Raw genomic sequence first — 27,922 nt, 5'->3', positions numbered from 1 at the left:
TTCAGAAAACAGAGGCAGAAGTACTATATCCTAACTAATTCTGTAAGACCAGCACAGGTTTTATATTTATGTTATACTAATATATTATAAAAATGAGATAAAGATGTTGAAAAGAAGGAAAACTATTGATCAATGTTTTTTGTAAATAGACCCAAAAACCTTCAACAAAATATTAACCAATCAAATCCAGCAATGTATAAGAGGATGATATACTGCAACTAAGTGTCATTTACTCTACCATGCAAGGCTGATTATGCAAATCATTGAATGTAGTCCATCATATCAACAAAGTAAAGACACAAAATTATGTAATCATATAAATTGAGGCAGAAAAACTAATCTGACAAAATTTAATATACAGGCATGGTAAAAACTGTTATCAAATTTCCTCAACTTGATAAAGAAAATAGAAAAACAGCTACAGCTAATGCTATAGGTAATGGTGAGAGACTGGACACTTTTCCCTTAAGATCTGGAACAAGGCAAGGCAAGGCAAGGCAAGGAACATTATGTTAGAAGATCTAAGTTGTGAGATAAGAGAAGAAAAAAAATGAAATAAAGGTATACATATTAGAAAGGCATAAATAAAACTATCTCTGTTTGCTTATGACATAACTATATTGCCTAAGATTCCAATCAACAAAAAACTTCTGGAATTTATATAACAAAGCGACAGTATACAAAATTAATGCACAAAAGTCAGTTTATTTTATATCAGCAGCAAACAATTGGAATTTGAAATAAAATATCATTTATAATGGTACCCCAAAATGAAATATTTAGGTATAAATATGATTGCATATTTATGGGAACTATATGTGGAAAATTACACGAAGGAGAAAAATCAAAGAAAATTTAAATAAATCTATATTCTGTGTTCATAGATTCAAAAAGTGGATATACTTATTGTTCCAATTCTAACAAGCATGAGCTACCGATTCAATACAATTCCAATAAAAATCCAAACAAGATTTTCAAAAATTTTGACAACCTAATATGAGAGTTTGTATGAAAAAATAACACACCTAGCATAGCCAACACAATAGTGAACAGGAAGAAGAAAGGTCAAAGTTAGAGGACTCACACTATCCAATTTAAAGACTATAAAACAGCATAGTATTGATGAAAGAATAGATCAATGGAATAGATTAGAGAGCCTAGGAATACACTCACACAAATATAGTCAACTGATATTTTTAAAAGCTGAAAAGGCAATTCAGTAGAGAAAGAGTAGCCTTTTGACCAAATTATCCTGAAACAATTGGACACACAGCCTAATGGGGAAGACAGCTGAGGAAGCAATTATAGTACAATGCAGTAAGTGTTGTGATAGAGGGATAGACAATGCATTGGGAAGGAAGAGGAAGAGATGTTGGTGCAGACTCAGGGAAAAACTGGACACACTTTGTAGAAGAGGTGATACTTCAGTTGAGACTTAACTAATGAGTGTAACTTATTCAGGTGAAAAATGAAAGAATAGGATGCCAACCAGTAGAGATAGCATGTGTGAAGGCACAGAGGTGTGGTATGTTGTATAGATCAAATGACAACTGAAATGTGCCAGCAAGAGTGTAGAGAATAAATCTAGAGACATTCAGAAAAGAAGTTAATCACAGTAAACTCTAAAAATGATTAGCAGTTTTTTTTTAATAGTTATGACTTCTGAGCACAAAAGCTAGAAATTAAGATGATCTAGTTTGAGAAAGACAGAGGTAAATATACCTATGAGCATGAAACATCTAGAAAATCATGTCTGTGCATCTCAGTAACCATGTAAATAGAATCAATGTGCTACTAAGTGTAGAGTTATAATCGAGATGTTGATTTTACCTCTGTGCCTTGTGCATGGACTTTGGAATGTTCATTGAGTATGAATCGGATAAAGAAAAGAACAGAGGCACAAGGGAAGTTTGTTAGTAAGAGAAATGGAAGTGTGTTGAATGGCAAAAAAGCAAGGGCAATTTGTGCTAGTTACCAGTACTTTGGAAAGGAAAAGCAGAAAAAATATGACAAAGTGAAATTTAAATAGAAAAACATTATGACAATCAAAGATAAGGCAGAATGATTACAATAGAAATTAACTGATTAATTAGAAATTAAATGAACTGATTTTAAAATACTTTCAAGCAAGGTTGGAAGATGAGACAATAGGGACTCTAAGAGCTGAAAAAAAAATACCAATATTATGTAAGGATGCACACCATGGATGAATGCATTATTTGTGCAGGAATATGTAATTTATAGAGAAAGAGAACTGCTAGATACCATAAAATGATAAATTTGACAAGTTGAGAATAAATAGACAAATAAATCAATATTATACCAGAATAGATAACCAGAGGGGTAAGACAAACACATTTTAAAAATTGTTTTGTGAATAGCCAAGATATGAGACAAATTTCCTTGTCCATCAATGGATGGATGGATGGATAAAGAAAATGTGGTATATATATATACAATGTAATGCTATTCAGTCATTAAAAGAATGAAATTCTGCCTTTTGCAACAACATCAACGAAACCAGTGGACATTATGCTAAGTAAAACAAGTCAGGCACAGAAATACAAGTAAGTCATGATCTCACTTAATTAGCCTGGTTTAATCATGCCAGATTGTATACTTGTATCAAAATAACAGATTGTACTCCATAAATGTATATAATCACAATTGGTCAATCAAAAATATTAATACGTTTTTAAAAGGTGTTTTTTATGTTTAAATGCAGAATTAAACCCTGCCAATACCTTGAGTTAGAATAGTGTTAGAAGAATCAAATATACCTTATTGTAATAATTGTTTGGCATTTGATCAATACTGTCTGTCATGAGGGAAGTGTTATATGTTAATGTGTTTGAGTTAAGAGAACACATCAGCAAATTGAGTGGAACATCATTCATCAAGATTTTCAGTTCGAAGGTTAAAGAAAAACTCTCTCTTAGCAAAAAAGATTTCCAATTTTCAGTGTTAGAAAATATGTGCAAAATATGATTATTAAAATTTGCTTTTTTATCTTGAGTAACTGGGATGAAAATATTCCCAGATTTTAGGTGGGGGAAATGATGTTAACAAACCTGCACATTGTGCACATGTACCCTAGAACTTGAAGTATTAAAAAAAAAAAAAAAAAAAAAAAAAACAGAAAAGAAAACATTTTTGTACAACTGTAAAAAAATAAAAGTACTTTTTCTTTGGTTATCTTTCTAGGTATACATAAACATTGATCTGTTTTCTTTTATTATGAGTGTACTTGATGTTTCTAACATTCGAATGTTATTGGAAAATATTTTGTTGAAGTGTGAAACCCCATGATCTAAAATATAGTTCAGAGATGTACCAAGCCAGAAAAAAACAAATCATTTTTCTGAATAGGACAAAATGAACAAAGTGCATTTTAAAAATGTTTTCTTATTAAACCACTGTTAATTTCTGTGTCTCACAAGAATAAAAATAATGCAATTTTCATTAGATCTAAAAGGCCTAATATCCTTTTTATCACAATTGTTTAAACAGCTATTAAGAAGTGGAAAGATTTTTAAAAAATGCTCAAATCCCTTATGATAAAAATAACCATTTTAGAGGAGAACATGCCAGTTGAGTGAAATGTAAATTTATTTCTTCAGAATCATGGTTCACACCACAGACTTCAGATTTTGTCTAATTAATTAGCTTTCAACAGAAATAATGAAATTAAAAGTAACACTCGCCGTGAACTTACAGATGAAGATAGTGGATTAATTACATTAAACTTACAGTAAAGGAAGCAGGGCGCAGTGGGCCCCCTTTGGGGAGTACGGTTATGAATGGCAAAACCTTGGAAATGTGACTCTTCTTCTTTAGTCATTGAATGCTTTTCTGTAATACTTGAATTTTTTAACCCTGGCATGCACTATTTTGATGAAAATAAGCATATTTATTATTCCTTCTGATTACAAATATATAAATACATCCATTGATTTTAACTGAAATATACAGAAAAACACAAAGAAAAAAGGAAAATAATTAACACATGGATGTATGTGGTTGAATTGTTTCCTCCCAAAATTCATGTGTTGAGTCCTAACACCTAGTAACTCAGAATGTGATCCTATTTGGAGATAAAGTCTTTACAAAAGTAATCAAGATAAAGTGAATTTGTCAGTGTGGGCCCTAATCTAATATGGCATGTCCTTATAAGGAAATTGGGACACAAAAACAGACATGCATGTAGAAGGAAGATGATGTGGAGACACATAGGGAAGAGATGGCCATCTACAAGCCAAGGAGGGAGGCCTGGATACAGATCCATCCTTCACAGTTTTCAGAGGAAATCCACCCTGCCAATACCTTAGTGTTGGATTTGTAGCCTCCAGTACTGTGAAACAATGTACAATTGTTGCTTAAGCCATTAAGTTTGTGAAAGGGCAGCTCTAGCAAACTAATACAATGTATTTTTCTCTTTTATTCATTTAACAAATATTGATTAAACACATATATTATCTCAGGCACTGTTCTAGGCACTTCTAGGCACTGGAGATGCAGAATGAACAAAACAGACAAAAGTCTCTCCCCTGACTTGTGGAGTTTGTATTCTTATGAGATGGAGACAGATTAAACAGACAAGTAAACTAAGTAAAATCTACAGTTTTTAGATGGTTATAAGTACTCTGCTTATAAAAGAAAAAAATCAGGGAGGAGGATTAAGAATATGGGAGCTTGCCTGGAAACAGTTTCAGTTTTACATAGTTCTCAAAAAGGAGTTTACTGAGAAGTGAAAGTTAATGACTGAAAGGTAGTAAACGAGGAAGCTATTAGGCTTTCTAAGGAAGAGTCCTTCCAGTCTTTGTTTTGAATCTGTATGTATATTTAGACATTCATTTTTAGGTGGAAAATACGCTTGCCTGTGATAAAAATTTAAAACAGTGCAAGAAATCTTTGAAAATAGTTCCCTTTACAGTGCAACCCTCTGATCCCAGTCCTCAACCTAACTTTAACATTTTATATGTACTTCCAGAAATATGCATATACATATGTGTATCTACAAAAAATCTTTAAAATATTTAAACAGAGAATATTAAAATATTAAAATAAAATATTAAAATACAATAAAAAATAAAATAAAACATACAGGTAGGTATTACAAAATATATATATACATGTATGTACATAAAATATTTTATGTGGATTGAGTATGATCTGTATCTTGTACCTTTATTCCTGACTGACATACACACACCAATATTTCACAAAAATTAGATTATACCTGCTTTATTTCATGATATATAACTGACAGAGGAAATATTGGGAAAACATCTTAGGAGACATTTTAAAACAGAATAAAGCATACAAATAAACTGATTCTTACCATATAAACTATATTTATGTAAAACTAATATGCAAAAGTGAACATATTTATTTTATGAAAAAAGCTAATATATTGTAAACATGTTTCCTTGTCAATAGTAACTTATTCTGAAATAGAATATGAATTTGTTAAACATTTTAACATTTAGTAGCTCAAAGTTTTTATTATGAGTTTATAAATGTATAATGGAAATATTTAAGTTTTTTAAATATACTGGATTATTTTCTCAGTATAATTTCTTAGGAGTGCAACTAATATGTGTATTAATGTTTTTAGGGATTTTAAACAAAGTAGCCAATTTACCCTCCAAAAAAGCACCAATTTATATTCCCACCAGAAGCATGTGCCTTCCAGCTTCCATTGTTCATTTAGATTTTTCATTCTGTTTTAGATTTGAGCGGGAGTTGGTGAGTTAAATGCCTTTGAGTTTCCATCTTGACTCAAATATTTAAGAAATAAGTACATATAAACATTTTATTAGAATCGTGTATTCCCTGTCTATAATCAATACAGTACCCCCAAATGTGTTTATTTAAAACATCAACACACAATTGCAGAAAAATCTGAACTAATGATGAAGACACCTTCACAAGTTGATGTAGAAGTCATATTAGACCATGACAGAAGTTCACTTTTAGGCCACATTAGTTAGAATTGAGACTGTTATTCATCAGGTGCTATAGTCTTATTCTAGGAAAATTAGATCAAACAGTGTGTCTAGAATAAATATTGCCAAATTTGCCTGGCCTTTAAAATTGATGTCTCATTAAAATTAAATATTTTCTAATTATCAGTTGTCTTACAATTGTGGACTAGGCATGAAGTGGATGTAATAAAGTACAACTGATGTAAGAGTACAAAAGCAAGAGTCAATCACTGTCGATTAGAGAACAAGTCATTGAGAGCCTCAATGTGTAAACTTTGGTAGGTCATTTCACTGGACTCAATGTATTCATCATTCATTAGTTCATTGTTTTCAAGCTCCTTCTAACGTTTTATAAGAAGACCTAGTCAATGGTAAAACAATTGACAATTTTAGCTTTTTATTTTATGAGAACAGGAAGTTGAAATAGATATATTTTTAATTATAGTAGAAGGCACTACTGGTAGATCAAAAGTAAAGTACAGGTTTAAAAGGAGCTGCAATTTGGCTACTAACAGTATAAATATCACTATTGCCTGCTTTTCCTACAAAAATTTATTCTAGTTATTGAATTATAGTAGGTTTTAATGGAGACACAGGTCCACTACAAGCTAGAGACAACTTCCTGAAATCATATTATCCAATGCACTTTTGATAAATACACATTTCATCTCTTTGCAAGTTAAACCAGTTTTAAACTTCTATCCTTGAGTTGTAAAACTTAGATCTTATTTATTTAGAAATTTGAGATCTGGCTTCTTCGTATATGTATGTGGCTGAATACATTTTTATGTATCTCATATATGCATAGTGTAAGTAGTTCAGAGAGTGGGGTTGAAATCAGAGACCTGGATTAAAAACCTAGCTCTGTCACTTACCAGCTTTATGACCTTGGTCAAATTTCATAAACTCTATTTGGCTCAGTTTCTCATTTGTAAAATTAGGATGATAATGACAGTAACTACTTTCTAAAGTTGGGAATATATAAATATATATAGAGAGATTAGATGACTGATTGATTGATTGACTGATTGATTCGATATATAGCCAGGCAAATTTGGCAATAAATATATAGTTCTTAGAACAGTGCTTGACACATTACATAAGGTTAGCTATTATTATTGTTATTATTGTTACCGGTATCTAATTCTTAAAAAGCAAGAAGCAAGAATTCAATCCCTTTAACCTTGCAAACCACATTTGAAAGTGAATAATTCTTTATTGTAAACATAATTGTACAACTTGCAAAAGTACTCGCATTGTGAAAGCAAGCATCTGGGGTTTCATTATGCTCTCTTTTCTGTAGCGATCCCAGTTTAAAGATTCAAAATATGTTGGGAAAACAGTATGCTCTTTGGAATGGAGGACAAATTCTGTGCTCAAGTAATTCTAAGATTGCCAATGAAATGCAATGAAATGCAATTAAGAGGTTATTATTTTTATTGCAGTATTTCTCAAAGGTTTTAATATGCTATTGTACACTGTAAAGATTAAAAGAGGGATAGCATATGCAGTGTTTCCAAATGTTTTTGAAACCAGACTATTTCGGAAATACTGCCACGAGTAGCAAATTGGTCTCAACTATTTAGAGTCTCAGAATATCTTTTTAGTGTCAGTATTAAAAGCCCTCAATAATTTTAGTTCTATTTGTAGTATCAGTTGATTAAGAAAATACTTGACACGAAGATATCATGACTCAAATAACATGGTTAAAATTATATACTTCCCCAAAACTATGTTCATTTTCAACATAGCAGTATCATGTTTTGATGTGTAATTCACTCATTTTTACAAATCCAATTCTTACATGTCTCAAGGATTTTTATATTTATTCCAATAACTTTATGGTTCAAGGCCTGAGAACCAATGTTTCTGAACCCTCACTGTACCTTTGAAGATTATTGTGGAGCTTTAAAAAATGCAATTTAATGCCTGGATATGTTCCATGGAAAATTGTATCTGTATGGTCTGTGGTAGGGCCTTAGCATTGAAATATTTATCAGCCCTGCATATCATTTCAATCTACAGGCACATATACAAAAAAGAGTGCTGGTCCTAGGTGTTAGTGAAAGGAGCCCTGAGATGGTATTGAGGCTGAACAGAAACCATAACCAGAAGATAGCCAAGGGGCTTGGAGAAGTGAAAATGGTAAATGTGTTACATATACCAGTAAAGAAATAGAGCTTGTTTGGAGTTATGGTTGAGTGGCATATTTGGTGTCATAAGAGATCAAGATTGAAGTGAATAACAGTAAATTTAGGTTTTTTAAAATGTTTACATATTTAGAGGATACAAGTGCAGATTTCATACATGAATATATTGTGTAGTGGTGAAGTCTGGTCTTTTAGTGTACTCATCACCTGAATAGTAAGCATTCTATCCAGTAGATAATTATTCAACCCTCAAACCTCTCCCACCCTGTCACCTTTTGGAGCCTCCAATGTCTATTTCTCCACTCTCTATATCCATGTATAACCATTGTATAGCTCCAGTTTATGAGTGAGAATATCCAGTACCTTACTTTCTTTTTCTGAGTTATTTTAGTGAGGATAATGGCCTCCAGTCCCATCTATGTTGCTGCAAATGACACCATTTCATTCTTTTTTATGACTCAGTAGCATTCCATGGTATATATTTAATATATACCGTATTTTCTTTATACAATTGTTCATTTATGAATTCTTATGCTGATTCCATGACTTCATTATTGTGAAGAGCTGTGATAAACATATAAGTGCAGGTATCTTTTTTATATAATACTTTCTTTCTCTTTGAGCGTGTAGCCAGTAGTGAGATTGCTAGATAAAATGGTAGTTCTATTTTTGGTTCTTTGAGAAATCTCCATACTGTTTTCCATAAAACTCATGCTAATTTACATTCTCACAACCAGCATATGTGTTCCTTTTGTCTCTGCATCTTCGCCAACATCTATTGTCTTTTCAGTATTTATTTATTTATTTAGAGACAGGGTTTCGCTCTTGTTGCCCAAGCTGGAGTGTAATGGGGCGATCTCGTCTCATGGCAACCTCCGCTTTCCATGTTTAAGAGATTCTCCTGCCTCAGTCCCGAGTGCACACCACCATGCCCAGCTAATTTTTTTTTTTTTTTTGTATTTTTTGTATTTTTAGTAGAAACGGGGTTTCACCATGTTAGCCAGGCTGGTTTCGAACTCCTGACAGGTGATCTGCCCGCCTCAGCCTCCCAAAGTGTTAGGATTACAGGCGTAAGCCGCTGTGCCTGGCTGTTTTTTCACTTTTTAATATGGCCGTTCTGTCTGGTGTAATATGATATGTCATTGCGGTTTTAACTTGAATTTCTGTGATGATCAGTCATGTTGAACATTTTTCATGTTTGTTGTCGACTTGTCGGACATGTGCTGTTAAACCAACTACAGTAATAACTATTGGTTCAATTTTCCTTCTTTTAAAATATCTGTCCACATCCATCATCCACTTTTAAATGAGGTTGTTTCTTCTTGTTGACCTGTTTGAGTTATTTGTAGATACTGGATATTAGCCCTTTGGCAGATGCATAGTTTGCAATTTTTTTTTCCATTCCATTCTATAGGTTGTCTGTTTACTCTGTTGATATTTTTGCTGTGCAAAAGCTATTTAGTTTAAATAAATCTAATTTGTCTATTTTTGTTTTTGATGAGTTTTCTTTTGTGGACTTGTTCATAAATTTGTTGCCTAGGCCAATGTCCAGAAGAGATTTTGCCAGTATTTATTTTAGGGTGTTCATGGTTTCTGGTCTTATATTTAAGTATTTAATTCATCTTGAGTTAGTTTTTGTATATGGTTACAGCCAGGGATCCAGTTTCTTTCTTCTACATATGGGTATGTAATTTTCCTAGCAACATCATTGACTAGGATGTTCTTTCTCCAGTGTAATTTTTCCTTTGTTAAACGTAAGTTGATTGTAGGTATGCAGTTTTATTTCTGTGTTCTCTATTGTGTTTCGTTGGTCTATGTGTCTATTTTTTTTTGTTGTTGTTGTTATTTTTTTAAATTTTTTTTATTATATTTTAAGTTCTAGGGTACATGTGCATAACGTGCAGGTTTGTTACATATGTATACTTATGCCATGTTGGTGTGCTGCACCCATCAACTCGTCAGCACCCATCAATTCATCATTTATATCATGTATAACTCCCCGATGCAATCCCTCCCCCCTCCCCCCTCCCCATGATAGGCCCCAGTGCGTGATGTTCCCCTTCCGGAGTCCAAGTGATGTCATTGTTCAGTTCCCACCTATGAGTGAGAACATGCAGTGTTTGGTTTTCTCTTCTTGTGATAGTTTGCTAAGAATGATGGTTTCCAGCTGCATCCATGTCCCTACAAAGGACGCAAACTCATCCTTTTTTATGGCTGCATAGTATTCCATGGTGTATATGTGCCACATTTTCTTAATCCAGTCTGTCACAGATGGACATTTGGGTTGAATCAACCCATATGTGTCTATTTTTATACCAGTACTATACTGCTTTGGTTGCTATAACCTTGCAGTATCATTTGAAGTCAGGTACTGTGATGTCTCTGGCTTTATTCTTTTTCCTTAGGATTCCTTTTGCTTTTCAGGCTCCTCTTCATTTCCATATACATTTTAGGATTTTTTTGTTTTATTATTGTACTTTAAGTTCTAGGGTACATGTGCACAACGTGCAGGTTTGTTACATAGGTATACATGTGCCATGTTGGTTTGCTGCACCCATTAACTCGTCATTTCCATTAGGTATTTCTCCTAATGCTGTCCCTCCCCCTGCCCCGCACCCCATGACAGGTCCCAGGGCGTGATGTTTCCCATACTGTGTTCAAGTGTTCTCATTGTTCAATTCCCACCTATGAGTGAAAACATACTGTGTTTGGTTTTCTGTCCTTGTGATAGTTTGCTCAGAATGATGGTTTCCAGCTGCATTCATATCCCTGCAAAGGACATGAACTCATCCTTTTTATGGCTGCATATTATTCCATGGTGTATATGTGCCACGTTTTCTTAATCCAGTCTATCATTTGTGGACATTTGGGTTGGTTATAAGTCTTTGCTATTGTGAATAGGGCCGTAATAAATGTACGTGTGCATGTGTCTTTATGGTAGCATGATTTACAACTGTTTGGGTATGTACCCAGTAAAGGGATCACTGGGTCAAATGGTATTTCTAGTTCTGGATCCTTGAGGAATCACCACATTGTCTTCCACAATGGTTGAACTAGTTTACACTCCCACCAATAGTGTAAAAGTGTTCCTATTTCTCCACATTTTCTCCAGCATCTCTTGTTTCCTGACTTTTTAATGATTGCCATTCTAACTGGTGTGAGATGGTATCTCATTGCAGTTTTGATTTGCATTTCTCTGATGAGCAGCAATGACGAGCATTTTTTCATGTGTCTGTTGGCTGTATAAATGTCTTTTGAGAAGTGTCTGTTCATATCCTTTGCCCCCTTTTTGATGGGGTTGTTTGATTTTTTCTTGTACATTTGTTTAAGTTCTTTGTAGATTCTGTATATTAGCCCTTTGTCAGATGGGTAGATTGCAAAATTTTCTCCCATTGTGTAGGTTGCCTGTTCACTCTGATGGTAGTTTCTTTTGCTGTGCAGAAGCTCTTTAGTTTAATTAGATCCCATTTGTCAATTTTGGCTTTTGCTGCCATTGCTTTTGGTGTTTTAGTCATATAGTCCTTGTCCATGCCTATGTCCTGAATGGTATTGCCTAGGTTTTCTTCTAGGGTTTTTATGGTTTTAGGTCTAATATTTACATCTTTAATCCATCTTGAATTAATGTTTGTATAAGACACAAGGAAGGGATCCAGTTTCAGCTTTCTATATATGGCTAGCCAGTTTTTGCAGCACCATTTATTAAACAGGGAATCGTTTCCCCATTTCTTGTTTTTGTCAGGTTTGTCAAAGATCAAATGGTTGTAGATGTGTGGTGTTATTTCTGAGGCCTCTGTTCTGTTCCATTGATCTATATATCTGTTTTGGTAGCAGTACCATGCTGTTTTGGTTACTGTAGCTTTGCAGTATAGTTTGAAGTCAGGTAGCATGATACCTCCAGCTTTTTCTTCTTTCCTTAGGGTTGTCTTGGCAATGCAGGCTCTTTTTTGGTTTCATATGAACTTTAAACTAGTTTTTTCAATTCTGTGAAGAAATTCATTGGTTGTTTGATGGGGATGGCATTGAATCTATAAATAACCTTGGGCAGTATGGCCATTTTCACGATATTGATTCTTCCTATCCATGAGCATGGTATGTTCTTCCATTTGTTAGTGTCCTCTTTTATTTCACTGAGCAGTGGTTTGTAGTTCTCCTTGAAGAGGTCCTTCAAATCCCTTGTAAGTTGGATTCCTAGGTATTTTATTCTCTTCGTAGCAATTGTGAATGGGAGTTCCCTCTTGATTTGGCTCTCTGTCTGTTATTGGTGTATAAGAATGCTTGTGATTTTTGCACATTGATTTTGTATCCTGAGACTTTGCTGAAGTTGCTTATTGCTTAAGGAGATTTGGGGCTGAGACGATGGGATTTTCTAAATATACAATCATGTCGTCTGTAAACAGGTACAATTTGACTTCCTCTTTTCCTAATTGTATACCATTTATTTCTTTCTCTTGCCTGATTGCCCTGGCCAGAACTTCCAACACTATGTTGAATAGGAGTGGTGAGAGAGGGCATCCCTGTCTTGTGCCAATTTTCAAAGGGAATGCTTCCAGTTTTTGCCCATTCAGTATGATATTGGCTGTGGGTTTGTCATAAAAAGCTCTTATTATTTTGAGATACATCCCATCAATACCTAGTTTATTGAGAGTTTTTAGCATGAAGGGCTGTTGGATTTTGTCAAAGGCCTTTTCTGCATCTGTTGAGATGATCATGTTATTTTCATTGTTGGTTCTGTTTACATGATGGATTATGTTTATTGATTTGCATATGTTGAACCAGCCTTGCATCCCAGGGATGAAGCCGAGTTGATCATGGTGGATAAGCTTTTTGATGTGCTGCTGGATTTGGTTTGCCAGTATTTTATTGAGGATTTTCGCATTGATGTTTATCAGGGATATTGGTCTAAAATTCTCTTCTTTTTGCTGTGTCTCTGCCAGGCTTTGGTATCAGGATGATGCTGGCCTCATAAAATGAGTTAAAGAGGGAATCTCATAAAATGAGTTAAAGAGGATTCCCTCTTTTTCTATTGATTGGAATAGTTTCAGAAGGAATGGTACCAACTCCTCTTTGTACCTCTGGTAGAATTTGGCTGTGAATCCATCTGGTCCTGGACTTTTTTTTGTTGCTAGGCTATTAATTATTGCTTCAGTTTCAGAGCCTGTTATTGGTCTATTCATAGATTCGACTTCTTCCTGGTTTAGTTTTGGGAGGGTGTATGTGTCCAGGAATTTATCCATTTCTTCTACGTTTTCTAGTTTATTTGCGTCAAGGTGTTTATAGTATTCTCTGATGGTAGTTTGTATTTCTGTGGGATCGGTGGTGATATCCCCTTTATCATTTTTTATTGCATCAATTATTCTCTCTTTTCTTCTTTATTAGTCTTGCTAGTGGTCTATCAATTTGTTGATCTTTTCAAAAAACCAACTCCTGGATTCATTGATTTTTTGGAGGGTTTTTTGTGTCTCTATCTCCTTCAGTTCTGCTCTGATCTTAGTTATTTCTTGCCTTCTGCTAGCTTTTGAATGTGTTTGCTCTTGCTTCTCTAGTTCTTTCAATTGTGATGTTAGGGTGTCAATTTTAGATCTTTCCTGCTTCCTCTTGTGGGCATTTAGTGCTATAAATTTCCCTCTGCAAGCTGCCTAAATGTGTCCCAGAGATACTGGTACATTGTGTCTTTGTTCCCATTGGTTTCAAAGAACATCTTTATTTTTGCCTTCATTTCGTTCTGTACCCAGTAGTCATTCAGGAGCAGGTTGTTCAGTTCCCATGTAGTTGTATGGTTTTGAGTGAGTTTTTGTTCTTGAGTTCTAATTTGATTTCACTGTGGTCTGAGAGACAGTTTGTTATAATTTCTGTTCTTTTACATTTGTTGAGGAGTGCTTTACTTCCAACTATTTGGTCAATTTTGGAATAAGTATGATATGGTGCTGAAAAGAAAGTATATTCTATTGTTTGGGGTGGAGAGTTCTGTAGATGTCTATTAGGTCTGCTTGGTGCAGAGCTGAGTTCAAGTCCTGGATATCCTTGTTAACCTTCTGTCTCATTGATCTGTCTAATATTGACTGTCTCCCATTATTATTGTGTGGGAGTCTAAGTCTCTTTATTGGTCCCTCAGGACTTGCTTTATGAATCTGGGCACTCCTGTATTGGGTGCACATATATTTAGGATAGTTAGCTCTTCTTGTTTTATTGATCCCTTTACCTTTATGTAATGGCCTTCTTTGTCACTTTTGATATTTGTTGGTTTAAAGTCTATTTTATCAGAGACTAGGATTGCAACCCCTGCTTTTTTTTGCTTTCTGTTTGCTTGGTAGATCTTCCTCCATCCCTTTATTTTGAGCCTATGTGTGTCTCTGCACATGAGATGTGTCTCCTGAATACAGCACACTGATGGGTCTTGAGTCTTTGTCCATTTTTCCAGTCTTTGTCTTTTAATTGGGGCATTTAGCCCATTTACATTTAAGGTTAATATTGTTACGTGTGAATTTTATCCTGTCATTGTGATGTTAGCTGGTTATTTTGCCCACTAGGCAATGCAGTTTCTTCCTAGCATCGATGGTCTTTACAATTTGGCATGTTTTTGCAGTGGCTGGTACCAGTTTTTCCTTTCCATGTTTAGTGCTTCCTTCAGGAGCTCTTGTAAGGCAGACCTGGTAGTGATAAAATCTCTCAGCATTTGCTTGTCTGTAAAATATTTTATTTCTCCTTTACTTATGAAGCTTAGTTTGGCTTGATTTGAAATTCTGGGTTCAAAATTCTTTTCTTTAATAATGTTGAATGTTGGCCCCCACTCTCTTCTGGCTTGTAGAATTTCTGCTGAGAGATCTGCTGCTAGTCTTATGGGCTTCCCTTTGTGGGTGACCCCACCTTTCTCTCTGGCTGCCCTTAACATTTTTTCCTTCATTTCCACCTTGGTGAATCTGACAATTATGTGTCCTGAGGTTGCTCTTCTCGAGGAGTATCTTTGTGGTGTTCTCTATATTTCCTGAATTTGAATGTTGGCCTGCCTTGCTTGGTTGGGGAAGTTCTTCTGGATAACATATTGAGGAGTGTTTTCCAACTTGGTTCCATTCTCCCCATCACTTTCACATACACCAGTCAAACGCAGATTTGGTCTTTTCACACAGTCCCATATTTCTTGGAGACTTTGTTCATTTCTTTTTACTCTTTTTTCTCTAAATTTCTCTTCTCACTTTATTTCATTAATTTGATCTTCAATTACTGATACCCTTTCTTCCATTTGATTGAATCTGCTATTGAAGCTTGTGCATGTGTCACGTAGTTCTTGTGCCATGGTTTTCAGCTCCATTAGGTCATTTAAGGTGTTCTCTACACTGTTTATTCTAGTTAGCCATTCATCTAATCTTTTTTCAAGGTTTTTAGCTTCCTTGCAGTGGGTTTGAACATCCTCCTTTAGCTCGGAGAAGTTTGTTATTACCGACCTTCTGAAGCCTACTTCTGTCAACTCATCGTCATTCTCCATCCAGCTTTGTTCCATTGCTGGCGAGGAGCTGTGATCCTTTGGAGGAGAAGAGGTGCTCTGGTTTTCAGAATTTTCAGCTTTTCTGCTCTGGTTTCTCCCCACCTTTGTGGTTTTATCTACCTTTGGTCTTTGATGTTGGTGACCTACAGATGGGGTTTTGCTATGGATGTTCTTTTTGTTGATGTTGATTCTATTCATTTCTATTTGTTAGTTTTCCTTCTAACAGTCAGATCCTTCAGCTGCAGGTCTGTTGGAGTTTGCTGGAGGTCCCCTCCAGACCCTGTTTGCCAGGGTATCACCAGCGGAGGCTGCAGAACAGCAAATATTACAGAATAGCAAATATTGCTGCCTGATCCTTCCTCTGGAAGCTTCATCCCAGAGGGGCACCTGCCTGTATGAGGTGTCAGTTGGCACCTACTGGGAGATGTCTCCCAATTAGGCTACACAGGGGTCAGGGACCCAACTGAGGAGGCAGTCTGTCCATTCTCCGAGCTCAAACACTGTACTGGGAGAACCACTGCTCTCTTCAGAGCTATAGGGATGTTTAAGTCTGCAGAAGTTTCTGCTGCCTTTTGTTCAGCTATGCCCTGCCCCCAGAGGTGGAGACTACAGAGGCAGCCAGCCTTGCTGAGCTGCCATGGACTCCACCCAGTTCGAGCTTCCCCAGCCCCTTTGTTTACCTACTCAAGCCTCAGCAATGGCAGACACCCCTCTCCCTGCCAGGCTGCTGCCTCACAAGTTGATCTCGGACTGGTGCACTAGCAGTGAGCAAGGCTCCGTGGGCATGAGATCTGCTGAGCCAGGTGCAGAATATAATCTCCTGGTGTGCCGTTTGCTAAGACCTTTGGAAAAGTGCAGTATTTGTGTGGGAGTGTCCTGTTTTCCCAGGTAGCATCTGTCATGGCTTCCCTTGGCTAGGAAAGGGAAATCCCCCAACCCCATGTGCTTCCCCGGTAAGGTGATGACCCGCCCTGCTTCTGCTTGCCCTCCGTGGGCTGCACCCACTTTCCAACCAGTCCCAATAAGATGAACCATGTACCTCAGTTGGAAATGCAGAAATCACCCGTCTTCTGCATTGATCATACTGGGAGCTGCAGACTGGAGTTGTTCCTATTGGGCCATCAATCCTATTGCACCATTTTAGGAGTTTTAAGAATTTTTAAAAATTCTGTGAAAAAATAATTGGCAATTTGATGACACTTTCATTGAATTTGTAGATTGCTTAGGGCAGTATGGTTATTTTAACAATATTATTTCTTCTAGTCTATGACCATGGAATGTTTTTTTCATTTACTTGTGTCACCTATGATCTCTTTCAGCAGTGTTTTATAGTTCTACTTATAGAGATCTTTCACTTTCTTGGTTAAATATATTCCTGAGTATTTTATTTTATTTTGTTGTAGCTTTTGTGAATGGAATTACCTTCTTGATTTGGTCCTTGACTGAGTTAGTATTGTTGTATAGAAATGCTATTGACTTCTGTGTATTGATTTTGTATCCTGAAACTTTACTGAATGCATCAATCAAATCTAAGAGATTTTTTGGTGGAGTCTTTAAAAACTTTTTAAATATAAAATCATATCTTCAGCATACAAAGATTAGTTTGACTTCCTCTTTTCCAATGTGAATGACTTTAATTTTTTTTCTTTGACTTGATTGCTGTGGAGAGGACTTCCAGTACTCTGTATAGCAAGAGTGATGAAAGTGGGCATCCTAGTCCTTTTCCAGTTTTCACGGGAATGTTTTCAACTTTTCCATTAAATTAATATTGTCTGTGAGTTTGCCATATATTGCTTTTATTATGTTAAGGTATTTTCCTCCTATGCCTAGTTTTTGAGGATTTTTATCATGAAGCGATGTTGAATTTATTGAATGCTTTTTTTTGTATATATTGAGGTAATCATTTGGTGTTTGTTTCTAATTCTGTTCCTTGGATATGTCACACATATTGACACATTGAGTGTGTTCAACCATCCTTTTATCACCAGGATATATCTCACATATTCATGGTGTAATTTTAATGTGCTATTGAATTTGATTTACTAGTTTTTTTATTATTTTTTATTTTTAGATTTTTTCCATCTTTGTTCATCAGGTATATTGGGCTGTAGTTCTCTTGTTTGTTGTGACCTTGTCTGGTTTTGGTACCAGGGTGATACTGGCCTAATCCAATCAGTTGGGGACAATTCCAGACTCCTCAGTTTTTTGGAATAGTTTCAAAAATATTGGTATTAGGTCATCTCTGTATGTTTGATAGAATTCAGCTATGAATTCATCTGGTCTGGGTTCTTTTTGTGATTTTTTTGTTACTAAATCAATCTCGCTACTCACCATTGGTTTGTTAAGGAGTTTCATTTCTTCCTGGTTCAATCTTGGGAGGTTGTGTATTTCCAGGAATTTATTCATTTTCTCTAGGCTTTCTAATTTGTGAGCATATAGTTGTTTATTATAGTCTCTGATAATCTTTTGTATTTCTGTGGTATCAGTTGTAATCTCTCTTTTTTCATATTAGGCTGTGTTTATTTGGGTCTTCTCTCATCTTAACCTAGATAGATATTTATCTATTTTATTTATATTTTCAAAGAACCAACTTTTCACTTCATTGATCATTTGTATCTTTTATTTTGATATTTATTTCATTTATTTCTGCTCTGATCTTTGTTATTTCTTTTCTTCTGCTGATTTCAGATTTGGTTTATTCTTGATTTTCCAGTTCTTTGAGGTATGACATTAGGTTGTAAATTTGTGATTTTTCAACTATTTTATGTCCGCATTTAATGCTATAAATTTTCATCTTAGCACTGCCTTCACTGTATTTAGGAAGTTTTTGGATGCTATGTTTTCATTTTCATTCACTTGTTAAAAATTTTCTAGCTTAATGTTTTTGATATTTCAGTGATTGTTCAATTTCCAGTGATTGTTTAAATATATTGTTTAATTTAAATGGATTTATATACTTTCCAAACCTATTTTTAGTATTGATGTCTTGCTTTATTCAACTGTAGTCTCAGAAGATACTTTGATATAATTTTGATTTTTAAAAATTTGTTGTCCAGGCTAAGTGGCTCATGCCTGTAACCCCAGCACTTTGGGAGTCCGAGGCAGGTGTATCACTTGAGCCCAGGAGTTTGAGACTAGCATGGACAACATGACAAAACCACATTTCTACAAAATGTACAGAAAATTATCCAGGTGTAATACTGTGCCTGTAATCCCAGCTACATGGAAGGCCAAGGTGGGAGACTCACCTGAGCTGAGGAAGTTGAGGCTGCTGTGAGCCATGATCATACTACTGCACTCTAGTCTGGGTGACAGAGTGAGGCCCTATCTTAAAAAAAAAAAAAAAATCTATCCCTTTCTTTAGATCTACTAATATTTGTGTTGTAAACTTGGGTGATCTGATATTATGTGCAAATATATTTAGGGTTATTATATCTTCCTGCTAAATTGATCCCCTTATCATTATACCTTAACCATTTATTTAGTTAGTTAGTGAGTTATTTATTTATATTTATTTTTGAGACAGAATCTTGCTATTTCACCCAGGCTGGAGTGAAGTGGCGTGATCTTGGCTCACTGCAACCTCTGCCTGCTGGGTTCAAGTGATTCTCCTGAGTAGCTGGAATGACAGGCGTCCACCACCATGCCCAGCTAATTTTTGTATTTTAAGTAGAGACAAGGTTTCACCATGTTGGCCAGGCTACTCTTGAACTCCTGACCTCAGGTGATCCGCCCACCTCGGCCTCCCAAAATATTAGGATTACAGGCGTGAACCACCACGCCTGGCCACCTTAACATTTTATTACCATGTTTTATTTAAAGTCTGTTTTATCTAATATAAGTATAGCTACTTCTGCTTACTTTTGGTTTCTGCTCATGTGGAATACATTTTTCCACCTCTTTTACTTTCAGTCTATATGTGTCTTTATGGGTAAGGCACATTTCTTGTAGGCAGAATGTGGTTGGATTACATATTTTTATCAATTCTGCATATCTGCACCTTTTAAGTGGAGTATTTATTCTTTTTACATTCAAGGTTCATATTGATATGTTGGGCTTTGTTCCAGTCATGTTGTTAATTGTTTTCAAATTATTTTGTACATTCTTTATTTCTTTTTCTTTGTCTTTTAGTCTTTGTGTTTTGATGAGATTCTGTTGTGTTACCATTTGATTAATTTTTCTTCCTTATTTTTGTGATTGATTTATATTTTTATATTTTTTTCATGATCATTAATGTTGACCTTTTGTTTCCGTGTTTTAGACCCCTTTGAGCATGTAGGACCAGTCTTGTGTTTACAAATTCCCTTATCATTTTCTTCTCTGGGAAACACTTTATTTCTTCTTCACTTATGAAGTTTATTGTGGCAGAATATAAAATTCTTGGCCGTAATTTTTCTTTTCTTTTAGCACTGTGAAAATGCCATCACATTTTTTTCAAGTCTGTAAAGTTCCTACTGAAAAGTCTACTGTTAGTCTAATGGGGTTTCCTTTATAGGTGACTAGGCACATTTCTCTTGCTAATTGTAAAACTCTTTCACTTTGACCTTAGACATTCTGAATATAATTTGTCGTGGTGAAGTCTTTTTTTCTGATATATTTTTACTGGGGATATCTGGGACCCCTGTGTCTGGATATGTGACTCTCTTGCTAGATTGAGTAATGTTTCATCAATTGTTTCCTCAAATAGGTTTCATAAACTTTTTGTTCTCTTTCCCCTCAGGAATACCAACAAGTTCAGTTGCTATATTTAGTCCCAGATGCCTCAAAGGCGTTGTTCATTTATTTGTTTTTTATTTTTTAATTTTTATCTGACTAGATTATTTTTAAAGTCCTATCTTCAAGTTCTAAGATACTTTCTTCTTCTTGATATAATCTATTATTGAAGCTTTCAAGGGTAATTTGTATTTCCTTCAATAATTTTTTTATTTCCAGATTTTCTGCTTTTTGTTAAGATATATATCTCCTTAGTGAATTTCTATTTCATATCCTAAATTGATTTTCTGATTACTTTGTATAGGTTCTCTGACTCATTTTGCATCTAATTTAGCTTCTTTAAAATTAATATTTTAAATTCTTTATCTGACATTTTGAAGACTTTTGATTGGGACCTGTTGCTGAACAATTGTTGTGGTCTTTTGGTAGTGTCATATTGCCTTGCTTTGTATGTTTTATGTGTCCTTCCATTGATATCTGCACCTCTGGTATAACAATGATTTGTTCAATTTTTTTGAAATTGCTTTTGTAGGTAAGAAATTTTCCTGAAGATGTACATATGTTGTTGATTGAGTAAGATACTTGGGCTTTGAATTTGAATGCCTGCCATAGTATGATCTTTGTATGACTTATTTGGCAATACATAGGGTCAGTGGTATCTGTGACTTCCTCTGTGGCTTAGGGTACAGTTATTAGTTGAGGTTGTGGTAAAGTTTTTCTGGGGACTTGGATACCAAGTGAGTCAGTCTTCAGGTCCCAGTGGAGGAAATTGGAGTGAGTGTGCTTGCTTTTATGCCTCAGAGCAACTTACACTGTCTAAAGTGTTAGTGGGTTCCGGAGGGCTTATTCTTGGGCCTCCAAGTATCTTACTTAGAAGCAAGTATTCGGAGCAATGCACCAGGTGTGTGGGTATGTTCTCAGGACCTTGTGCAGCTGGTGTGGTGTGGGTGATGGCAGTAGCAGTGGTGGAGCATCCCACTGGGATGCAAGCAGTCAATGTTGGTGTTCCTGGTAGCTACAATGGGTTGGATCAGCTATTTCCCAGTCCCACAGCCACTCATAGCAGTGCAGTGGGTATTGTCCTAACTGTGTTTAGAAGAGCTTGATCTCTCCTGTCCTTCCCCTGGCTTGGTGGTAGCTGCAGCCACGTTACCTCAAACTCAGATCAAGGGTGATATGCAACCCTGCTTAAACACTCGAAATGGTACCAGCTGTTGGACTTATGACTGAGAGGGAAGGACCTTCTCAGGTGAGAAACATGGACAAGAAGCTGTGGGGAGTGTGGACCACTCCAGTCTCACAGCAACCCATTGCAGACTAGTGGATATTTTTTCTAGATTTTCATGCAACGGACTGGTTTCCCTTACCCTCCTTGGCTGGGCAGGAATTGCAGCTATGTCAGCCCAAACTCAGACTGCAGGTGGGGGCACAGTCCAGTGTATACTCTCAGAATTGTTCCTTGATTCTAAGAACATAGAGGGCAAGTTTTCTCCCAGGCAAGTAGCATAGACAAGAAGCTGTGGAGAGTACAGTCTCATTCTCAACAGCAGCCCACAGTAGGGTAGCAGGGATCCATTCCCCTAGTGGTGTGTGAGAGTGCCCTGTCTGCCCTCTCCCTTTTGGAGCAGAACAGCAGCAGTAGCCGTGTCTATTTCTTCAGTATTGATATCTGGGCTCTCAAAAGCCTCTGGCTGAGGCTTCTCTAAGCATGAATGCCTGTAGGATTTCACGTGGATTCCCTTTCTGGAGTAACATCTCTGTGCAATCGTTACGCAGCTCTGTATATCAGGCCCAAGGCCCTGGTGGGTCCAAGAATTCTCCTGTAGCCAATATCATATAACCTGAGCCATGGAGGTTTCTCTCTTACTGTTATCCTATGTCCAGGAGAGACTCTCTTGGGTCTCAGTCAGTTCCTGGCAAAGCAAGCTGCCTTGAACCCTCTCCTTGATTACTTTTAGTGTTTCCTGTCTCTTCTTTGGTGAATCTTAGTGTTCTTTCTGATATGGTTTGGCTCTGTGTCCCCACCCAAATCTCATCTTGAACTGTACTCCCGTAAGTCCCATGTGTTGTGGGAGGGACCCAGTGGAGGATAATTTGAATCATATTTTTCTTGTGGTAGTGAATAAGTCCCTATATTTTTTCTTGTGGTAGTGAATAAGTCTCACAAGATCTGATGGTTTTATCAGGGGTTTCTGCTTTTGTATTTTCCTCACTTTCTCTTGCTGCCACCATGTAAGAACTGCCTTTTGCCTCCCGCCATTATTTTGAGGCCTCCTTAGCCATGTGGAACTGTAAGTTCAATTAAACCTATTTTTCTTCCCAGTCTCGGTTATGTCTTTATCAGCAGCATGAAAACGGATGAATACACTCTCCTAGTCAATCTTTTCCTGCAATAATAATGCTATTCTGCTTCTTCTACGATGACGAGGCATTTACTATCTGTGTCTAGATATCCATATCCTTAGGATTTTTTAAATTAATCAGTTTGGTGGAAGGGTTTGCATTCATAATTTAGCAAGGTAAGTGAATTTAAGGAGGAGAAAGTCCTGGGTGTTCAGGGTATACTGTTAGACGTCAATATTGATATCTTTGTTATGATGAGAAGTTTTAGGACCTAAGAAAAAGTAGGATGCTTAAAGATTAAGAAAGAAGCTAAGTCTAACAAATTTTGGTGAAGAATTGACAGTCTTATAATAGGTCTTTATGAAGACTACAGCCACTGATAAGATTAACTCTGGCTTCAGCATCCTTTTAGATTCCTTGTGAATCAACCAGGTCCTAGAAATGTAACTGGAAAATGTAAGTAGAAAGAAAGCAAACTTTGAAATGAGATAATCATGACTTTGAAATTTTCAGCTCAAAAGTGTAGTTTTGCTTGTACTACAGTGATAGTCTGCTTGGGCTGCCATTACAAAAATACCATGGACTTAGTGGCTTAAACCACAGAAATGTGTTTTTGTTTTGTTTTGTTTTTCTCACTGTTCTGGAGGCTGGAAGTCCAAAATCAGGGTGCCGGGAGGCTGTAGTATGGACTCTCTTCCTGGCTTAGAGTTGGATGTACCTTTTTCTTTTGGTTTGTAGACAGCAGAGAGAGAGAGAGAGAGAGAGAGAGAGAGAGAGAGAGAGAGAGACAGAGACAGAGACAGAGAGAGAAAGAAAGTCTCTTCCTTTTCTTACAAGGGCACTAATCCTACCATGGGGGCCCTACCCTTATGACCTCACCTAAACCTACTTATCTCCCAAAGGCCCCATCTCCAAATACTATCACATTAGGGATTAGGGCTTCAACAATTCAGTCTATAGCAAGAACTTTCTAAGAATGTGACCTTCGGTAAGTTACTTAATTTCTCTGAGTTTTGTTTTTCTCCTTCATGGACCTGTCATAAGGTTCAATGTGTTTAAATAAATAGCTGGCAGATTGTGGGATCTCAGTAAGCATAGTTTCCTTCCCACTTTTCACTTCCTGTTCTTACTACTGAGTTTGTCAGTGAAAGATGTCACATCACTGATTTCATCTTTCTTTTACTTGCATATAAGCTCAAACATGGAACTTTAAACATTTTATTTCCTTGCTTAACTACCGCAATCCCTACTCTGGCCTTCACCTAGGACTCTCTGGCCTCTAGTATCCAACTATCCTGGCCAGTTAGGTAAGGAAATTTCTTTGTAATGAGACTGATTTCTGATCAATTCACCAAAAAAGTATCTATATAGTATTCCCAGTTTGGCATCTTTGATGGAAAAGGTGATTAAAGTTATTGTAGAAGCAGTAGAAACTGATCCAGCTGTTCCTGTTAACTTTAATTAAACTCCACACTACACGACTACAAGTTACACTACCTGTAGTTGTTAAGGTACTAAATGAGAGCCCAGTGGCAAAAGCAAAGTTGAAGTGTTTTCTATTAAAGCAAATAGTGTTGGGCCTTGAAGTGGCAATGATGGCACTAAGTACCTGTGTATTTACCCACCAAAGTTGAAGGGGGCATTTCTTTGTATAGCAGTTGTCCCAATGGATGTCTGAATGGTAGGAATGAAAGTATGCAAGTACTGTTGTTTGAACTACATTCTCAGCTGAGCCAATATTGAAACTGTTACTCCCAGTCTGATATGTATGTATGCTAGTGAATCAAATGGTAGCAATTCAAAAACAAAACCAGTGGTTGCTGTCACCTGGCTTCATGGGATGCTGCTTCATGTGGTGTCAGTAAGGGTGATGGGTAAGCTGCCTATAATCTCTAGAGGTAGTATAGTAGCAGTGTCACTCAAGTTTAACTTTGGTGCACTCTGTAAATATTTGTTGACTAAATGAATTACAAGATAAGACATGTTTGCCTGATGTATTTGTATTATCCACTAGTGTCTATTGCTCTGGAGTACGGAGGTGATATCTTATTTACCTTTGTGCTCCCACTGGCAAACAAAATTCTTAAAATAGTATGTATCTTAGACTGTTGTGCATCGGATATAAGTGTGTATAGTAAACTGGACCTTCTCTTTGCAGAATTTTAGTAGAGTCATTTAAAATAAATAATTTAATCATCTATATTTCAGAATTCGTTCAATTAGTAACATATAATTTCCTGAAGTAAATAGACCCTGCCTTTCTTTTCAGTTAAGATTCTGATGGCGAGAGAATAGTAACCAGAATACTAGCTCTCCTTGCAGAATGTGTTATTGAAAGAAGCTGAATTGGGTTTGAGAAAAATCCGCCAAGGAATTGAAAAACAGAAAAAAAGTAGGGGTTGCAGTCCTAATTTCAGACAAAACAGATGCTAAACCAAAAAAGGCCACAAAAGACAAAGAACGGCATTACTTAGTAGTTAAAGGTTTAATTCAAGAAGAAGACCTAACCGTCCTAAATATATATGTACCCAACATATATTCTTAAAGCAAGTTCTTAGAGACCTTGCTTTAGGGATATGTGTTGGGTGCATATATATTTATGGAGCACACAGATTCATAAAGCAAGTTCTGAGAGACCTTCACAGAGATTTAAACTCCCACACAGTAATAGTGGGAGACATATTTCATGTTATGATCAATACACACCAAATTGCAGACCTAAGTTTTTATCATTATTACTACTTTTTTTGAGATGGAGTCTCACCCTGTTGCCTAGGCTGGAGTGCAATGGCACGATCTCAACTCACTGCAACCCCCACCTTCCGGGTTCGAGCAATTCTCCTGACTCAGCCTCCTGAGTAGCTGGGATTACAGGCATGTACCACCACGCCCGGCTAATTTTTGTAATTTTACAAGAGCTAGGGTTTCACCATGTTGTCCAGGCTGGTCGTGAACTCCTGGCCTCAAGCAATCCACTCACCTCAGCCTCCCAGAATGCTGAGATTACAGGTGTGAGCCACCGTGCCTGGCGCAAATGTGAAATTATATCATTGATACAAAAATATATACCTTGTAAATCCAAAGATCTGCTATAGCAGAGAGCTACAACAATTTGCCTATTATCCACAAGAAGAACCTCTAAGTATACCACAACATTCACAAACCGATGGGCATCAATTTTGTGTCAGGTTGTCTTATAGATTTATTACAAAAGCATTTTTTTCTCTGCCTCATGTTGCCTGGCTCTACTCTTTGCCCAGTCATGTTTGAATGTGCCCCAATTGCCTCTATGAAATATTCATTTTAAAATTTCTATTTTGACATTTTTGTGCTATTTGGTTTTGTTAGTCAACTCTTATTTTTTACCAGCTTTGTTGAGATCTAATTGATATACAAATAACTGCACATATTCAATGAGTACAATTTGAGGAGTTTGTGCACCTGCAAATATCCTTAATACCATCATCACAATCAAGATAACAGACATATCTGACACCTACCAAATTTCCTTTGTGTCCCTTTGTGTTACTTTTTGTTTGTTTTTGCAGTACTAAGATTTAACACAAGATCTATCCTCTTAAATTTTGAAGTGCACAGTACTATTTTGTTAACTCTAGGTGCTACATTATACAGCAGATCACTAGAATTTATTCATCTAGCATAATAGAATCTTTCTACCAATGGAAAAACAACTTTCCATTTCCCCTACACCACCTCTCACCCCTGGAAACCACAATTGTATTCTCTGCTTCCATGATTTTGACTATTTTAGATACATTATGTAAGTGGAATCGTGCAGTATTTGTCCTTCTGTGACCAGATTATTTCCCTTGACGTCCTCTAGGTTCATACATGTTATTGCATGTATTGCAAGATTTTTCTTTTTCAAGGCTGAGTAATATCTCATTGTACATATATACCACATTTTAAAATCTTCATCTGTCCATTGAAACTTCGCTTGTTTCTATACCTTGTCTATTGTGAGTAAGGCTATAATGAACATGGGAGTTCAGATATCTCTTCAAAGTTCTGATTTCAGTTCTTTCAGTATATGTGTTAAAGTGCTGTATTAGTTTGCTAGAGCTGCCATTACAAAAGTATCACAGACTGAATAGATTAAACCAAACTTTATTTTCTAACAGTTCTGGAAGTGAGAAATCCAAGATCAAGGTGTCGGCAGGTTTGGTTTCTCCTGAGACTTCTTTTCTTGACTTGTTGATGGCTGGCTTATCTTCTTCCTTTGTCTTCACAAGGTCTTTCCTCTGTGTGTGTCTATGTATCACAGACTCCTCTTCTTATAAGAATACAAGTCATACTGGATTAGGGCCCACCCTAGTGACTTCATCTAATGTCAATTGTTTCTTTAAATTTCTATATCCAAATACAGTCACATTCCGAGGGAGCAGGGATTAAGACTTCAACATACAAATTTGGAGGAAGGAGACATAATTCAGTCCATAACGACTACTGTGATACAGATGTACATAGAGCATTCCAGGTTAGTTGAAGTTAAATGGAGTTTACAGGTTAGGTTTTTGGGTTAGTTGACATTAAATGGAATCCTGGAAAGTGAAAAGGAGTTTGCTAAAAGATAACAACAGGGAGTAGTTGGGAAAGTAGAAAGGGCATATTAGGTAGAAGTAATAGCATATACACTGGTTCTTTCAGTAATGCATTATAAAGATAAAAAGGGCATGTGGCTATTTAGTGAACAGTTGGATAAACAGGTCTGGATATATTTTATTATTTCTCTTCCTACCCTTTGCACCCTTTAATTTTCTGAATAAAACTGCAATCTTAAAATTACAATTCTAGATTCATCTCACTCACACTAGTAGTTGCAGTTATTTCAACTATACTAGTAATGTCTATTTCTCTAGACCTATCTCAAACTTCTCCATTGATTTCCTGACCATTTAGTAAGCTACCATTTAGCTGCCAGTTTTTGAATGTCCCAAGGATACCCCAAAGTGAAAACTAAAAATTTCAATTTCAAAAATCTCTCTCTCTTTATTTCTCTCTCTCTCTCTCTCTCTCTCTCTCTCTCTCTCTCTCTCTCTCTCTCTCCAAACCTGCTCCTTCTTGAGAATTCATTTTCTTATCAATGGTACCCCCATTTACTGAATAACTTAAACCATGGTTACTCATGTATGGTTCTGGACTATTTTTTTTTCCACACTCATCTCAAGTCAATCATTAAATCTTATGGGTTCTACTTATGCTTTTAAATCTAGCTCTACCACACCATC

The sequence above is a fragment of the Rhinopithecus roxellana genome, chromosome 7, assembly GCF_007565055.1.
Source record: "Rhinopithecus roxellana isolate Shanxi Qingling chromosome 7, ASM756505v1, whole genome shotgun sequence".
NCBI lineage: Eukaryota > Metazoa > Chordata > Mammalia > Primates > Cercopithecidae > Rhinopithecus > Rhinopithecus roxellana.
The sequence above is the reverse complement of the archived record's forward strand: the minus strand, read 5'-3'. Positions refer to the sequence as shown.